The following is a 16,068-nucleotide window of genomic DNA, read 5'->3' as shown; positions in this document are numbered from 1 at the left end:
AATAATAATCAACCTTGCAGCAAGCCAAAGCAATGCCTCGCTTGGGTTCTTCATGTTCTTACTACCCAGCGTTTTTTACCACCTAGATGGGCCTCTCTAAGTCTATTTGCTCAATGAACCTTATCCCAAACTTGTTGTTTTCATGGTGTCTAAAAGAATGTGATGTCAGCTTTTAGAATGAAATCAATGTTAAGGTACCTCCAGTGAACCAAACATGTGTCTTAAATCTAAGCCACTGAAAACAGAAGGGAATGTCCAAGGCAAATACAAATCATACACAGCTTGTAACAACATACAGCCTTTCTATGTGAAATAATGGAATAAACTAAAGAGTTTCTGAAGACTGAAGCTATCTGGATATCAAGTCTGGAGTAGGCAAAGCATTTCCATTTCTACATGGATTATAAAACTTTGTGTTGGACTCATTGGTCCCTAATGCTTTTGTTCATCACTTCTTCCAGTTATCAGTGGAATTACCTGGTGACCATTCATTTGGACCGAAATCCTGGAAGTCTCCTACTGAATAAAAGTCTACAATTGGCCCTAAAATAGAAACTGAAAAACAGGACATAGAATTTTTTCACCAGACGACAGCATGTGGAAACTTTATCATTTTTGAACACTTGTTAACAGATTTGCACATAGAGGGAGAGAAAAAAATGGAGTAACAGTCAAAATAATAATAATCAGTATCCAGGCCAGGCGCGGTGGTTCACGCCTGTAATCCTAGCACTTTGGGAGGCCGAGGCGGATGGAGCACCTGAGGTCAGGAGTTTGAGACCAGCCTGGCCAACATGGTGAAACCCTGTCTCTACTAAAAATACAAAAATTAGCTGGGCGTGGTGGTGCATGCCTGTAATCCCAGCTACTCCAGAGGCTGACACAGGACAATCACTTGAACCCAGGAGGCAGAGGTTGTAGTGAGCCGAGATGGCAACCCTGCACTCCAACCTGGGTGACAAGAGCGAAACTCCATCTCAAAAAAAAAAAAAAAAAAAAAAAAAATCAGTATCCTTCCTCTTAGTTATATTTCTGCCACTTAATTCAAACAGTCATATGCAGGTCGCTTAATTTATTTGTGCTTTTGTTTCATCTTCTACAAGGCCCTCTTAGCTCTAAAACTTGACAGTGGAATAAGGAAATGTTTTTCCAAATCTGCATTGCCGGTGAGATCCTCAACATCAGCATGTTGAGATGGACCTCAACCCCACCTCTAACCCTGAAACACTACTCGATATTATCTTAGGTATGTTTTAGGGTTTAGTTTGTAAAATAATAATTTATTTTTGAAGGAAATATAAAATATTAGAGAGTAATAATAGCTATCATTTTTTAAGATTCAGTCTAAAACAATGGACTCTATTTTTTTCCATTTGTGATGTAGATAAGCAAGACAATTTTGATCATGAGTGGTGAAAAGAGGATCAAACTTGACTATTCTTGCAATGGCAGTCCAGCAACAAGCCTTTCATTTACATTAAATTATAACTTTTCATTCATTCCTAAACCAAACTTAAAATTCTGCTTTCCTTTGAGTAGAAGGTATTTAACTTGTTTTGTTTTTCCTTCAGAAGGAATTTAATGCAAACGGATTGCAGTCAGCACTTTCTGAATGTTTTCACACAGTATGCAAAGCTTACATCATACCAAGGAGTGGAGAGTTGAAGTTTCCTCCCAGTGACTCCAGCGACAGACCACACCTAGAAAGCGTTTCTCTTCCTGAGTATTTCAAAAAGATGTAAAAGAGCTGGGGAGAGTATGGGAAGAAACAATACAGGATTGCCTTTAATTAATTAAGAATTGCCTCCTGATAAAAGGAAAAAGAAATTAATGCTGGAGTATGGAGGGGTGATAACCTTAAAGATTATAAATATTTGTTGTCTATAAATACTTATAAATTATAAACACAATATAATTAAAATTAGAACATCAGGAAAAGAATTAAAATCCTCAGGTTGCAAAACCAAAATGTTAACCAAAACAAATACTCATGAGATTCAACTTTGTTCACCTATAGAATAGTACTTATTAACAACATAAAGTCTACCCTGTGAGATTGTATGGAAACTCACAGTGTGGCTTATGATAACCATCTGTTTATGATATTTCATATAAAACAATCTTGTGATCCTTGTAGTTCCTACCATTAATTTTGTAGGAAGGAATCTCTGACATTCCTATGGAGCTAGAACCACATCTGTCAATGTTTAAGTACCTAAGCAGAACTTAAGAGGAAAATGCATAAATATATTTGGAAATTGTTTCATTTTTTTCTATATGTAAGAAGACCCTAAAAAGAGCCTTTCAGTAAAGTTTGTGCTTCAGAACTACACTTTCAGCTATCAATCAGTTGTGTCATTAATTGAGGGTGGATTATTTAGGAAACAAATGCCAACATGTTTCTGGCATCTTTGACTACATTACACCAGCCAAGAGGTTCATCAATTTCTTTCATTCCCCATTTTGTCACTTCCCTTCGTCTATCCTCCAATTATTTGAGAACACATCCTTAAGTCATCAGTATTCATGAGTGCTTTATTATTTAGCATTTCAGAGTATAATGAGGATGGGGCACAGAATATAATGTCAGCCATCCTGGAGCCAGTAAATTTGCAAAAAAAGTAATTAAAAATGCTTGTCATTATATTCTCTTTCCCCAAGGTAGCTTTTTGTATAGTTGTGTTTTCATAAAGTTTGAAAAGGATGAAATTATAACATAGTTTATCTTTTAGTCTTTCCTGGCACAATACAAATCTAATCCTTTAATTTTAACATGTTCGTTTTGGTGATGTCAAGATTTCCATTCATTATATCTAATTGAGAAAAAAGTCATAAGAAAATAACAAACATCAGCAATTTAAGCTTTTGATGTTAAACATGAGGACAATTCATCTATGCAGAGGACCATGAGGAAGCCATTTAATGTCTCTGCATTACAAAATGTAACATGCTTTCTGTGAAGTGATATAAATATTGGTATCCTACTACCTACACTCATGGGAAGGGTTACCAAAATCTGTCTATTGCAAAACATCACTCTTTCTCGCTTACATCATGGCTGCATGACATCAGGACATGAGTAGCTGCCAAGATGAACTATAAATGTTGAAACTTAATTTGCCAGTGTCTAGCACTGCTAATCTGGGTGAGCCCACATTTTTGTCCAAATCTTTGGCTCAGACCTATTCAGTAGCACATTCAGAAATGTCTTTTCTAAATTCTGCATTTTTATTAAGTATTCAGTTTTTATTAATTATTTAATCAATCAGTGCCCAGCTTAGAGTATAAGAGCTTAAGCAGTTAGTTTTCTAAGAATTTTAAGTCTAGGCCCCTTGAGAATATCCATGTGAATACAAGTAAAATAGCATTATATTTTACTTCTCTTCCAAAACTAAACATGATGGATGTTCCAGATTGTCGACAATACCCACAGCTTCCAAAGAAACATCTCATAAAGATTAGAAATGTGATTATGTGTTAACAAGAAGAACTGAATTGTTCAGTCAGGTCTTATCTAACCACCTCATGGCCTTTCTTTGTCATTTTTTATGTCTCAGATATTATTGGGGCATACGTCATCTAGATTAAAATTTGGTTAAGTCTACAGTCAACCAGCTGTCAAACTAGCAGTATTACTGATCTTTAAGAGGGTATTCTTCTTTTTTTTGTTTTTTTTTTGAGACGTAGTCTCACTCTGTCACCAGGCTGAAGTGCAGTAGCACAATCTCAGCTCACTGCAACCCCCGCCTCCCTGGTTCAAGTGATTCTTCTGCCTCAGCCTCCTGAGTAGCTGGGACTACAGGTGTGTGCCACCACACCCAGCTAATTTTTGTATTTTTAGTAGAGACGAGGTTTCACCACGTTGGCCAGGATAGTCTGGATCTCCTAAGATGGTATTAATTAGGATTCACATCTTTCTGAAAAGAAAAAAAGTGGCATCTCTAGATCTTTAAAATCACACTAAAAATTCATTCAATATTAAGTTCCTTAACAAATCAAGTTAAAGCAATAATGTAATACAGTAACCATTTATAAGCACTTGCAATGTTTGAAAGCATCAATTGCATTATTTTAATTAATCCATGCTTGTGTGTAATTGAGGCTTAGAGAAGGGAATCACTTGTTCAAGGTCACAGGGCCTCAGCCTGAACCAGATGCATCTGATGTCAGAGTTCTTCATCTAACATCTAAGCTCTATATAATAATGCTTCCCAATATTTTATGAAAAATATTACTGTTGAGGGATAATTTCTTAGTGAACTTAAAACTATGCCCAAGTAATTAGTATGCAATTGAAAAAAGTTATTTTCTTAAAATATAGAAAATAATAATTTTTTTTTTTGAGATGGAGTCTCGCTCTGTCGCCAGGCTGGAGTGCAGTGGTGTGATCTCAGCTCACTGCAACCTCCACCTCCCAGGTTCAAGCGATTCTTCTGCCTCAGCCTCCCAAGCAGCTGGGACTACAGGCGCCCGCCACCACACCCAGCTAATTTTTGTATTTTTAGTAGAGATGGGGTTTCACCATGTTGGCCAGGATGGTCTCAATCTCTTGACCTTGTGATCCACCCGTCTCAGCCTCCCAAAGTGCTGGATTACTGGCGTGAGCCACCACACCTGGCCACAAAATGATAATATTTGTCATGGATCAACCACAAAATTCCCCTGCTGTCGTCTGCAAATTATTAAGATATGTATAACACCCTCAGGGTGAGGTCAGATCAACGTCAAGTGCCTGCTGACAGTTGAGTGCACAGTCTGGGGAGAGACTGTATACTGTAAAGGAATTCTGGCTTATCCTCATGACTCAAGGAATGAGGAGTATTCTCTTAGAGCACTCTCTTGGAATATTGGGAATATTCTACTCTAACCTGTAGCCAGTATTCCTAGAGAATACTGGAAATATTCTAATCTAGCCTGTAACCCTTGGCTACAACTATTTCCCAACATTTTTTTAGCTTTATTGAGACATACCTGACTCAGGTTGTTTTTGAGATGAGGGGTGAGGAATCCAAGTGGTTGTCATGTCTACAGTAAAATCTCATCAACCCCCTTCTCTCCACATTATCCTCAATCCTACCCCAGCCCCACATGCACCTTGCAGAAAAGCAGTAAGTAGCGGTGGTCCAGCTTAGGAAAAAAATTGGAAAATAACATTTTAAAAAATCTGTGCAATAGTTTGGCACTAAAATGACCGGTCTTCTAGTTCAGCTGTGTGATCTGAACTTTACTGGGACTCTTTGGATATGATATCCTTGCCTGTGAAGTGGAGAAGTTAGACTCTGAAGATGACCTCCACATTCCCTTCCTGGTTGGAAGTTGTACATTGGAAATGTGATGCCGATAAGCAGATCTAGTCCACGGACATATTCCCTTTAGCTTTCGTGGTGTTTGTTTTAAATCAAGCCCACATTTAAAAACTAAGCTCTTTTACTATTTTTAAAAATCTAGCCTCTTTTGAAAAATAAAAAATATAGAGCTCTGGTCCTATTTTGTTTGTGCCAGCGCTCTATATCTTTTGTAACTTTGGTTAGAAGGAGCATGCCTCAATACCCAACTGCTGCTGCTGCTTAGGCTGCCAGTACAGGGTCCTATGGGCCTTTAAGTCTGCAAACTCGCTTCTTTGGTTTCATTTTAATCTTTCCTCATCTAAATTCTCCTGAGTCTAATCATCAAGATGCCTGTAGAGGGCCCCATTGTACTGCAAACCTCATAAATTATAAAGGAGTCTCAGATCAAAGAGTCGCCCAAGAATGTGCTTATTAGGAGAACCCACACTCACCTGAAAACCGGCAGGGGTGGCATCTGGTGACTCAGGCACTGCCCTGCCCACGCCTTCAGTCACTCTCTGCTATAATCCTTGCCAGATCTGTCTTTTCAGTGCACATGCTTGCTTATGTTGCCTCCCAGCTTGAAAACTGACACTGACTCCCCATTGTGCACCATGTTTAGCAAGGACTGTTCAGCCTGCATTGTGAAGCCCTCTCCAGGGAGGCTCAGGTGGTCTGTCTTTCTCATCCCCCCTCGCCCTATGCATATCATCAGCTGTGGCCAACCACTGCTCTATGCTCTGCAAATGGGCCACACAATCCATTTCTGTGTTTTACCGTCTCTACTGTTCCTGCTACATGTATTACCCTCCCTCACCTCTGCCAAGATCACATAATTTTTTTCAAATGCTGCCCCCTCCTTAAAGAATGGTGTTATTTACAAATGTCATTTCTCCTTCTTTTGAATTTCCTTGACATCTTTCTCTTTTTTTGTACTTTTCAAACACTTACATTCTGCCTTGTATTATAATTACTTATGTTCTTAGCTAAGTTCCAATGGTAATAATAACAATGAACTTCATTTATTAAATTCACATCATAGACTGGGCACAGTGCAAAATAATTTACAGATAGTATCTCCCTCAATCCTCAGAGACATCCAGGTGAAAGGTTTTATTAGGGGTTGTGTTCAACAGTGGTTAAGAAGACAATTGTCTGGAGTTTAACAGACAGGTTGAAATCCGGCTTCACTCCTACTAGCTGTGCTACCTTAATCAAGTTTTTTTTTTTTTTTACTTTTCTAAGCCCAAGTTTTGTCATTTGTAGAAATGGGACAACATTTATATCATAGATTGTTTTGAGGTTAATAATCAGTGCTCAATGAATGTTAGCTATTTTATTACAATTGAATTCCATTTTTCACATTAGGACAATGAAATTCAGAAAGTTTAAGCAACTCGTTCAATGATATGCACCCAGTAAGTGGTGGAACCTGGATTTGGCTGCAAGGCTGTCCAGTCCCCAGGCTTTGTGGTCTTAATTAGTGACAGGCAGGTGAGCACATGGCTGCTGGTCTCTCTGAATACAAGTCCTGCTGCACTTAGCACAGTTTGGCCATGGTTGAGTTTTCCCAGTGTTTTTTGAAGTGGGATCTGCATTCTCAGAGAGCTGGGTTTTGAACTCCAGCTGTTTATCAGCTTTGTGGTTGAGAATAAATTATTTTATCCCTCTAAATCATAGTTGCCTCCATTATAAAATGGGGAAAATAATCACACCCACAGGATCATTTTAGGGTTAAGTTAAATCAGATAGCTAATACAGGTAAAATTCATAGAACATAGCACTCATTCAATAAATATTACTTATTATACTTATAAATCATCTAAAACTCCCATTGAAACTCTTAATGACACTCAACACAGTAAGTTTTGTTACAAGGTGACATGTATTCCTAAAAATCATTACACTAAAACATTGAGCAGGATATCCTACAGGACTCATTCAAAAATGGGGGTTTGAGAAACAATATTCAAAAAACTTTGTCAGTAACACATTAAAAACACCAAAAAAACTCTAAAAATGGTAACACAATTTTATACATTTTAGGTGGTTAAAATATACATAAACAGTACAATAAACATGGTACGTTGTCTTTAAAAAGACCTGCAGTTTGCTTGTGGAAGTGGGTATTGGCAGGGTTTAGCTTGTGAATTATTATCAAGTGATGGAAGAGGGGTTTTTAAAATTGGGTGGAAAGTTATAACAGCAGATGTGGTTGAGTGTGGTTTATAACTCAAACATGAGCCAAGATCGCTGGTAGATATTTGAGAATCGCACACATGTATGCTCTCTCCTATGCTGCTCTGCTCAACAGTTTTCTCCTCATCTAGCATTTCTCTCAGGTGAAATTATACCTAAGCAAACACAAAGTTCCTATTATGTACAGATTATTCTTTATGTTGGAATAAACTCACGCTTTCAAAACAAGCATTAAAACAGAACTGACTGTACCTTGAAATTATCACAACCCTTGTATCTCAGTCTCAACCTTCATGATAATTATTAAACATTTGAAATATTCTGATATTAGGCACTCAGGACCTTGGGACCTGGGGGTTATCATAACCCTCATTTCTCCACCTAAATTTACAAGTGTCAAGGACAAAATTCCAAAGCCCCATATTACTGTGGATTCAAGTTATCATCATATTATTTGTACTTTTTTTCAAGTTATAAATGATTAGAAACCTTTATGACTATATTTTCCTTCTTAAATCAACTAACATTCAAAGATGGTTTTCATCCTAACATTATCAACTTACTGTATTAATAGGAATAGCTCCAATTCTTCTTCTTTTCCTTGAGACTTATTCCCCTCTGTTTTACCCTCTGAGCAAACTGTTACTTTTATTCAAAAGTCTTTAAATGGCATGGAAGAAAAACGGTTTTGCTTCCTTCAGCAGTCTATATTAGGCAGTATATTAGCCCAAACTGCAGATCTTACAGTAAGAAATTGCTTAAGAATTGATGAAACATTTGATTAAAAAAAGGAACAATTAAAGGAATCTATAAGAAATAAGAGAGTCAAACTTGGTATATACAGGTATTAGGGTCCCCCTTTTGAGTCTAACACATGTTACTGTCAGGGTTTAGGTCTGCCTAGGTAGGCTAAGCAAACAGGTGCATCTGCATACTGGTGCTTTGGGTAGACTGAAGTCCATTTGCTTGAGGAACTAGAGAGCTTCCGATAGGTGAACATACCTTCAGCTGCTCCTTAAACCTGATTAGAATTGATTTATCTTCCAGTGGTTTGTATTTGCATGTTGTAAAAATTAAGTTTTTTGTTTGTTTTTGTGCCTTCCCAGCATCCATGCCCCTTCCAAAAACCACACCAATTTTGCTGTGGAGTACCATTCTCCTTCACCTTCATTGCGCCTGGTTTAGTTGTGCATCCCTCAATTCTCATTCCAGAAGTAATCAAAGCATTCCATTACCCCCAGTATTACTGCTATAGAGACAGGAACAATACAGAGTGGTCGCAAGAGAATAGAAAATTCCAGGCAGCAGTTTTACATAACTAGCAAAAAGAAACTGTTGAAATAGCTGCAGAGGCTAGGGGCTGATAAGACCCTGAAAAACAGGGTGTGGACCAAGCTGCCTAAGAAAAACTGGACACAACATGGTGGATTTGACCTTGCTGTTACCTAGGACCTCATTATATGCTCATTAACACACTAAATCACACACCCACAGGTGCCACGACAGTTCCAGGAACACACCTATTTGGTGTAAAAATGGGTGGCACCGAAGTTAGAGAAATCTTCACCTTTTTCAAGGAACACTCATGAATATTCTGTTCCTTGGTTAAAGAAACCCATAAAGGTAGAAGTCTCAAACTCCACTATACAACTCTGAGTACACCCACACTCTCCTTTCTTGAGTGTGTACTTTTCATTTTGAAATAAATCTCCACACTTCCCCTATTTTCTGACTCATCCTTGAACATTTTCTTGTGAAGGTGTCAAGAACCTGGGCACCGGCTGGGTTCCAGTTCCCACCAACATTTGGGAACTTCCCCCAGCCCGCAGGTATTACTAGCATTGACTGAGTGGCATGCATTCCACCTAAGCTAGTTCAGTGAAAATCACTGCTGGGATTTTTATTGATACCCTCTCTGGGAGGTGATGGGGAGTTCTCTCTTTCAGATTGCATTGTTAAATCAGCAGAATCACATCTTAGATTTTCTAAAGCTGATCAGTGCTACTAGAGAACAATAGGCTACCTGAGAATGAAACTACCACAGAGAGAAGCAGGGAAGATAATCAGGTTCCTAACAACATTGTTTGAGCCCCTGATTTGAGCCATGTTTTGAATTTCCAGGTTTGCCTTCGGATTTCTTTAGATAAATTAGCCATTAGGGTTCATCATTATCTTAAACATTAACCATCTTCCTAGGCGATCATGTTTACTCAAAGATTAAAGTAGAAAGTTCTGAAATTTGTGCTCCTTAGAGCTTCTTTAATACATATATACAGTCTCACATTTTCATATAAGCCCAACTCATTTTTTAAATGAAAAGCTCAAAGACTAAAAAATTTGCACATACAGTGAAAAACAAAAATATGGCACTTTTTTTTCACGTTAGAGGATCTGGATATTAACATTGCTGTTAGTAACCCACATGGTTATGCTGTTTATAAAGTATGCTTTCTAGATGCATCCATGAGTCCTTTACAGAAAGGCTTTTTTGAACATTAGTTTGTAACCTTCTAAATCAGTAGCAATTTTTAATTTTTGATTACATAAAACCACTGGCTCCTATAAATCAGTTTTACCATATTCCAGACTTGTGTAAATAACAAATATTTTCCTACTTTGTGTATTAAATACATGGCAAAAAGAGTTCCAGCGTTCTGCAATAAGTCTCCAGATAACAAATAAACTGAAAATTCTGTTTTTCTAGAACATCCTTCTTAACTTACTTAAAACAAGAAATTTGGTTTATAATCTTATACAGAGTATTTACGATGAGAAAAATTCAGAAAAACTTGAAATCATGAGGCATGTTGAAAAAAAGTAATTGCCCATTACTGCACTGAACTTGAAAATGAAGCAGTTAAGGCGGGCTTTTAACCACAGTTGGTGAACCAGTAGTGGCAAGCAACAGCAGATTTATAAATTTTAAAAAAATAGTGAGATAATTAATTAAAGATCAGTTTATTGCTTTGAAGCAAATGACCCAAAATCTTGATGTTTCTTTAGTGAGAATATCCCAAGAAATAAATTCATAAAAATCATCAGTCTCACTGTGCATTTAAAAACTACCAGCCACATTGGAAAGAAAATCATGTCCATTTTGCAACTTCAAAAAGAGAAATAACTAGGTAGAATGGAGAATCCAATTAGAGGACCAAACTGAAAATGGCTTAAAGCCTCCTTCAATGTCAATGTCAGAATCACCTTGGATAGCAAAGTGGATCTAACTGGAGAATATTTTATGAGACCCCACCTTTATCATACGACCACAAGCTGAAACCAAGCTGAAAAAGGTGACTTTATAAAACTCTCATTTGAATATTAAATGAATAATTGGAAGATTGAGTTTAATCTAAATTTGTTTAACCTTAAAATTGAATGGGAGCCAATAATTTAGTTATTGCCTTTTATGTAGTTTTTAAATTTGCCTTTTTTATAAGGATGGTTTCTGTGATGACCTAGATTTGTTAACCATTTTATGTAAAACAACTGAAGACATTTTAAAGCAGACAAGTGAGTTTTTGGCATACTTGGAACTGATTGAAGAAATGATACAGTGTTTAGACGTATAGGTAAAATTTATGGCACAAAGGTTTCTGATGGGATAGCCCACATCAAAGCTATTGTGTGTTGTAATTGGACTCTAAGCCCCACTTCAAAGATTTTGCTTGATAATTTTCTCAACGTGTCTAATGGATTGGCATAAATGTTAAAATTAAAATAAGCAAATCAAAAATTACAGTAGTTCGAATGTTCTATTTTAGAGAAATCTGTAATAAAATAAGAATAAATTAAGATGTAATAAAATCAGATTTTGAAAATTTGTACTTATATGCTGGTATAGAAGAGCATAGGAGGTACTCATCAGTCTTCAAATCAAAAATTGAATAATTATTTTCTATATGAACAACAATAATTAAAAAGTAGCAGCATCACAACAAAAAATTTAAACAATAAAACTACAAAATGACAGTAAATCCATGGCTTATTTTAAAATTGTGCTTAAAAGTTGGCTAAAACAAGCAATATGTTTAAGACAATGCTCAGTGAACTAATGTGAATACTTTTGTAAATGATGAATTTAACTGTGTGTACTTTTGGCCATTCATTTTAGGATTACTTCTACCAATGATATACTAGTAATCACATTACTTAAATTATAAATTCTAGTAATTTTTGTACTTCTTAGCCAATTCATGAGAAAATTGTAAGCAATTCTCATCAGATATTTTAGGGTTACTTTATAATGAAACCCCTCATTAGTCCTAAACTCTTTAAATTAATTTATATTTAAATCACCTCTATGTTGCCATCTCTCCTTGAAAAACTGCCTGCATTCCTGGACTTTTCTTAATTAAATTCTATAGATCCAGTTTATAAATTTCAAATTCCATGATATATATATATAAAGATACGTGTCTGTGTGTGTGTATATATATCTCTCTCATAAAATGTGTATACACACACTTACACACTTTTTTATTTTTTAAGAGACAGGATCTCGCTCTGTTACCCAGTCTGGAGTGCAGTGGCATGATCATCATTCACTGCAGCCTTGACCTCTTGGGTTCAAGCAATTTTCCTGCCTCAACCTCCCATGTAGCTGGGAGCACAGGCTTGTGTCACCAAGCCTGGTAACTTTTTAAATTTTCTGTAGGCATGGGGTCTCCCTATGTTGCCCACACTGGTCTTGAACTTCTGGGCTCATGTGATTCTCCCACCTTGGCCTCATAAAATGCTGGGATTAGAGGTGTGAGCTACCACCCCCAGCCACATGACATATGTTAAATTCCACTTGCCTTCACTATGTGTAGCAAGAATAAAACTGTTCACTGAATTCTAAGTATCAGTTGTTCTACAAATGAGTGTGGCCTTGAAATAAAGGAATGACGAGCCTACGCAGAAATCTCCATACTCTGGATACCTTTCTTGGTGCGTTGACTGCCATGCTCTTTCATGCCGCCTCATATCAATGGCTCTAAATATTTAATGTGAAAAGTAATCATGTAAAGTTGGTGTTTAATAAAATAAAAATTTCCAGGCTTTAACAGAAATAAAGAAAATCAGAATTCCAGTAAGCAGTGCCTAGGAGTCTATATTTTCAAAAATAATATATATCTTTCCTATCCCAATTAGTCATAGGCACGCCCTGTTGAAGATCTTTGAAGGTAGAAATGAAAAGCAAACAAAATAACCATTTTCTTCGCAAAGAGACTATTACTCCTAACTCTGCCATTTTAAAACTTTATGCTTTCAAAAGATGGCGAAAAATCTGAAATATTGAGCACCAGAGATTTTCTAACAGATTGCTTTCAAAATATCCTATTCAAAGTATGTGGATAGACTGTTGATGTAAAATTTAGCCATAAAAATTTTTTGGCTTCAAACTTACGTAGGAAATTTGTTATAGCTTGTTGAAGAGCAGCGTGAATAAAACAGGAAGCACAAAAAATTATTCCAGCTAAAGTTATGTGTCATGGCTTTTCCTGTGTGTCATCCATGTAAAGTTCTTTATATGCGAGTTTTTATTAATGAGAGACTGCCACACAAAAATGAGAGTCATTCTTACCAAAATGTATGAGAAAGAAAAAGTTCCCTGTGAGGATATGTCTGAAAATGTTCTGAAATGTCAATTAATGCCAACTCCTCTTTCTGTGCTGGCACTAGTAAAGTGCTATCCTTTCTTTCTCTTCAGCATACTCATTTTGATAATTTGCTGTTCACTGCCTATTATGTGATTCTAACAGCATCTTTTCAAAATTACAGATGGCTATTCAAATATCAGCTCTATTGAAAACCTTGGAGTACAAAATGAGACAGCTTGAACCTCAACCATATCACTTCAGCAGGAATGTTCATTTAACACTAACACAACTCTGTTACAACAAAACGATGTATTACAGATTTCCTGTATTTTTTTGTTTAGTTAGCAGAGCAATAGTAGCTGATGCCATCATTGGGATTCATAACATAATTGTGTAAAGTTCTTTTTCTATGGCTTTTGATATCATCATAGTTATAACATTTTCCTGCATACATTTTAACCTGGAAAACTATTTGAGTGTCAGAAGTTGCTACTACGTGACTGAACTCAAAAGACAGAAATCTCTAAGTGTCAAAAAGAGAATGATTTCTGGGGTCATAGAGCTGAAGTTGAAGCATCATGTGGAGAAAGGAATTGTGGTTGGGATTGTATTAGATAGATGCCTCAGGGCATGGTTAGCCTTAAGATGCCTTAGGATGGTTATGATCTCATGAGAAGATGGAGCCCTGAGCTAGGAAATTTCTATTCTATTTATGATCAAAGACCATAAAATCTGCACCAGACAGTCAAGATTTCAATAAATGTGAAAAAATTGCACAGGCTGTGGGTAGAAACAGAGTCAACTCCAAAAAATCAGAACTTGAATATATATCAAGAAGAAGCAGGGGCCTGAAATCACATTACTCATATGGCATAGTAAAATAAAAGAAGTGTGTATGGCAGTGTAAAATACAGTGTAAAAGAAGTGTGTATGGCAGTGTAAAATAAAAGATTCAGAACTAGTGGCCCTCACTGCACCTAAGCAGAGTTATACATAGACAGTCTTATGGAGAAGTTCTATAGCAAATGGTATGTGATGACCTTCCAGAGAACAAATTCCAACTTAAGATGACCTCATGAATAAAAATTATAAAACACACAGATAATTTCAGAGGAGAGGGTGTCCATAGACCCAGCTAGCGTGGAATTCATACCAACGTAATTAGAGAAATTATGATCTAACTGGCCTTTTGAAAAGTGGAGCTTAAAATGTTCAGAGACAAGAAAGGAATCGCCCCCGTAAGATAAGAGCATTATATGGATAAAATAGACAAGTAAAAATCCTACAGTTAAAAACACAGTCTTCAGTATTTAAAAACATATCTTGTAAGTAGAATAAGTACTACAGTAGGCACAGCTGAAGAGAAGATTAGAAATATGGAAGACGATCTGAAGAAATCAGCTAGAATGCATCACAAAGTAAAGACATGTAAAGCATGAAAATTTCAGGAAAAAAAAAGCCCAACATGAGTTCCAGAAGGAAAGGCTAGGTTAGAGGAAATATCTAAGAGTTAATGGCTGAGAACCTTCAGAATGAAAGCAGGATATAAATCTTTAAATTGAAGTTGTATTCATAGTCTTAAAACTTAGTTTAAAAAACATAGTTTAAAAACTTCAAAGCCATACACACAAAAAGAAATATTACTAAAAAAGAAAACTAGTTAATTATAATGGCAGTAGATTTCTCATCAGTGAAAGTAGATGCCATAATACAATGGAATAAAGTATTCAAAATACTCAGGGGAAATCTCTGTTAACATAGAATTCTACCACCTTTGATAGTAAGAACAAAAAAATAGACATTCACCCACAGCCACAAAGGATCTTGGTATTTCTAACAAGTAAACTCAAACCACTTATGTATAATTGAAGCTACAAAAATTCAACCATGGCCTATACAACAAGTTAATTTCACATTTTTTTCAAGGACAGACAAAGTTTAAATGAAAAGTTTTCTAGGACAAATATTTTAACAGATATAGTTTTTTAAACAAACATTTTGTGACTCAGGATTATAAATCAACCAAATTTATAAATTATTTTATTCTTCTTAGCAAACATATGGAAAGAGAAACTCAACTTTATGATGATAATATAAAAAACAAACAAAGACTTACCACAATGGTTCATGCTTATAACTTCAGCTCTTTAGGAGGCTGACGTGTGAGGGTCACTTGAAACCAGGAATTTCAGACCAGCTGGGCAACAAAGGGAGAACTCATCTCTAAAAAAAAATTGTTTTAAATAAATTAGCTGAGTGTGGTGGCACACGCCTGTGGTCCCAGCTACTCGGGAGGGTGAGGTCAGGGATGGCTTGAGCCCAGGAGGTCGAGGCTACAGTGAGCTGTTATTGCACCACTACATTCCAGCCTGGTGATGAAACAGGAATTAAAAGAAATTAAATAACGTGTAAGCGAAAACTCAGTTGTATGTAAAAAAATCCAATTCCCCCTGAGAAAGAAAAAGAGGTGGAGTCCTTTAAAAATTAACGCCTGTTTTTCTCTCTGTGGCTAGTGAGTCTTATCTCTCTCTTTCCCAGGCATTGCAAAGATCCTGTTTCTCTAGCTGTGCAGTTGCAAGGTTACTAGGCAGATAAACTCAAGTCGTAAACTATGTTTTTCCTTGAAAAGTTAGAAATAATGTAATGAGTGTCTCAATTGAATAACAGTCTTTGTTTCTCACTTCTGTAATATGCTTCCCCCTGCAAAGATCTCCCCCTGCCCCATGAAATGCTTAAAAGGTAACCTCACTCTTTGTTTGGGGCTCAGTCTTTTTGGATGCTAATCTGACTAGGCCAGTGCACCTAAATAATAAATAATATATATCCTCTCTGGCCCCTCAGTCTCTCTGATTCCTAAATTATCCCACTGCAGTGACACAATGAGATCCTAAGAAAACAAACAATAAATTTAATGTAATTTTGTAGTAATTCACCAGTTAATGTTTGCTTACTTTCTTTTT

General features: G+C 36.4%; 1 long non-coding RNA gene across 2 annotated transcripts in view; it reads right to left on the bottom strand.

Annotated features, from left to right (window-relative positions):
* LOC107974290 (uncharacterized) overlaps window positions 1-15,798 on the bottom strand; it is a 52,432-nt gene extending 36,634 nt beyond the window's left edge. The window contains exon 1 of one of the 2 annotated variants that reach the window (XR_010156570.1): window positions 15,225-15,798. This is a non-coding gene — a long non-coding RNA (uncharacterized LOC107974290). The remainder of the gene's footprint in view (window positions 1-15,224) is intronic. The other variant, XR_008547521.1, reaches the window with a different exon arrangement.
* Between the last annotated feature and the right edge of the window lie 270 nt (window positions 15,799-16,068).

This window comes from Pan troglodytes, chromosome 3, assembly GCF_028858775.2.
Source record: "Pan troglodytes isolate AG18354 chromosome 3, NHGRI_mPanTro3-v2.0_pri, whole genome shotgun sequence".
In the NCBI taxonomy this organism is placed as follows: Eukaryota; Metazoa; Chordata; class Mammalia; order Primates; family Hominidae; genus Pan; species Pan troglodytes.
This window is presented reverse-complemented; position numbering and strand designations above follow the sequence as displayed.